Raw genomic sequence first — 2,773 nt, 5'->3', positions numbered from 1 at the left:
AGGAAGGCCATGACCAGAAGTGTCAGGAGGATATGCACTTCTGTTTGAGAGGAGTTTAGCTGGAGAACATTTTCTGCCATGTCAAAGCAAAGCAGTTATGCAGGGTAACAATTTTGATAGCTCGGTCATTTCACAAGACAAATACATCTGCATATGATCAGCAAGGCTTAGAAAATAAATGTGTTGTCTAATAATGTGACTCAAAAGTAGTAAAAAAGGAAGAATAAAATGGGGCCTGAGGTGGCTCCCTGTGGTACTCCATACCAATTCTAATGAAGAACCAAGACAATCAGTAGAGGGCTGCCCCTGAGATTCCAAACCAGTTTCTGCCTATCAGTTGTCATGTTGGGACCCACTGTGACAAAAACCATCCTGTACATGTTTGGTGAAAATAAGCCTTTGTTCTGTTAAATTACTGATTTTGTTATGTATAAACAACAGAACATGCATGTATCTTTAACAATGATTAATAACCTGGTGCTTCCAAATTTTTGACAGCCACTGCACAAAGGAAAGCTCATTATTAGATATAGCTTAATGTTTAACCTTTATTTATTTGTTTGTATTTTCAAAATTCTTAATATTCTGTATCATACTGTCTTTAACTCTTTCATATTGGTGGTTCCAGTACTGCTTCATCAGTCTGCTTCATCTAATCTGTCATTTTAAATCATTAATCAATTAAAGGAGCAATCAATTCTTTAGCTCTCCCTCAGCTTTTAGAAGATGCTCGTGCTTTTTGAGCTCTAGAGACTTTTTTTTTCCCGTTAAGACTTTGAAGGGATCAGTGTGGTCTTATTCTTATTGACAGCTATGATTAACATCTTTATGCAAATAAAGGGAGTTTCACACAAAAACACAGATCTATCTTTTTAGAAAAGAAAGGTGATGCAACCGAGCACGCTACATTTGCTCACCAAATTGACATTTAGATTGGGAGATATTTATCCGGCAAGTTTTATGATTCATTGTAAACATAACAGACAGCATTAAAACACTGAGCGCCTGGTGTAAATCCAGGGGTTAGTGCTGGATTATGTCTGATATTGATTGAACACAGAGGAAAGATCTCACATTGGGAGTGGTAAAATAGTTGTTTCTCTATAGTTTTCATCTGTCTAGTACTTTATTTGTACCCCAGTCTGACCCCAGTTTGGTACATATCACACATATTCAGCACATTGGCTGTAGACCTGGGGTTATCATTTATTGGTTATTTATCAAATTGCTGTACTTGCTACCCAGATGAACCCAAATGTGTCCTCAATATGTAAACAAAGATCTTTAAGAAACATCAATCTCTCTGCTCTCAGGAAACTTGCTAAGTTTCAGGTGGATAAAACACTGATGACATTGTTCTATAGAGCTTTTATTACCTTCGCCGAGGAGGTTATGTTTTTGTCTGCGTTGGTCTGTCTGTCTGTCTGTCTGTCCGTGTGCAAGATAACTCAAAAAGTTATGGACTGATTTGGTTGAAAATTTCAGGAAATGTTGATTCTGGCACAAGGAGCAAATGATTAAATTTTGGTGGTGATCGGGGATGGGGGGGGGGGGGGGGGGGGGGGGGCACTAATCTGCCTTGGTGGAGGTCTGCGCCAAGGTTATAATAGTTTTGGAGTTTTCATTATAGTTTAGTTTAATTTAGTTTTGACTTTTTTTTTTCTCTGATTCAGCTAGTTTTAATTAGTTTTTAGTGCAGGTTTGCTAGTTTTTATTAGTTTTCATTATTTTCTAAATGCTTAGTTTTAGTTTAGTTTTAGTTTCTTTATATCTTTTATCTTCTTCTCCGTCGTATTCAAAAAAATCCCATACAGGACTCTGCTGCTTTCTCCCAACTTTAGTCTCCATGTTTCCAGGTAGAGTGGGGACGAGAAGATGCCTAAACAACAGGTGACAAGAAGTGACGGACAGTTAAATATCATATAGTACCAGCAGCTGAAATTGCTTGAGGGAAATAAATCGATTTTATATCAATCCAACATTGACAAAGACAAAAACGAAGGGAATTTTATCCAGAATTTTTATACTTTTTAGTTAGTTTTGTAAACACACAATACAGTTTCAGTTAGTTATCGTTTTTTTCTTTTAATTATAGTTTTTATTAATTTCAGTTAACGAAAATGTTTTTACAATTCTAGTTTTCGTCATTTTGTTAGTTTTCGTTAACGAGAATAACCTTGGTCTGCGCTCTCCGAGTGCTTCTAGTTGAGTCTGTGCTGACTTTCTCCATTATCTGCTGGTATGGAAGCATCACTATCAAAGATAAGAATGTACTTTCCAAGATGGTGAATGTGGCCAGGAAGATAGTGGGAGTGAAGTTCAACAGTCTTAATGAGTACTTCAACAAGCAGGTGTTCAACAAAGCCATAAATATCAAAATACATGTCATCCTCAATGTGAGAGTGATTGTTTGTCTCTCTATGTCAGCCCTGCGATGAACTGGCGACTTGTCCAGGATGTACCCCGTCTTCACCCCTATGTAGCTGGGATAGGCTCCAAGTGATCCCCGTGACCCCATTGAGGATAAAGCGGGTTCAGAAAATGAATGAATGAATGAATGTCATCCTCTGTATACAGAATAAATGTTGTCATCTGGCTTACGATTAAAAACTCCCATTGTTTTAAAACAGAGGTCCAAAAATTTCTTCATCTCTTTCTATCCAAACACTGAACCCACACATCAGAAGATTGCCTTGTCCATTTAGTGACACTTCCCCATTCCACTACCTCTTTTTATATCTATTGAAACTGTACCTTGATTTTAAATGATTAG

General features: G+C 37.3%; 1 long non-coding RNA gene across 1 annotated transcript; it reads left to right on the top strand.

The window, feature by feature from the left end:
* Positions 1-1,275: 1,275 nt before the first annotated feature.
* LOC115430517 (uncharacterized) lies at positions 1,276-2,296 on the top strand. The gene is made up of 3 exons (XR_003936948.1): positions 1,276-1,355; positions 2,035-2,037; positions 2,206-2,296. It is a non-coding gene; the product is annotated as an uncharacterized LOC115430517 (long non-coding RNA).
* The last annotated feature ends 477 nt before the right edge of the window (positions 2,297-2,773 follow it).

This window comes from Sphaeramia orbicularis, chromosome 12 (assembly GCF_902148855.1).
Source record: "Sphaeramia orbicularis chromosome 12, fSphaOr1.1, whole genome shotgun sequence".
In the NCBI taxonomy this organism is placed as follows: Eukaryota; Metazoa; Chordata; class Actinopteri; order Kurtiformes; family Apogonidae; genus Sphaeramia; species Sphaeramia orbicularis.
Note: the sequence above shows the minus strand (reverse complement) of the source record. Positions and strands in the feature narration are given on the sequence as shown.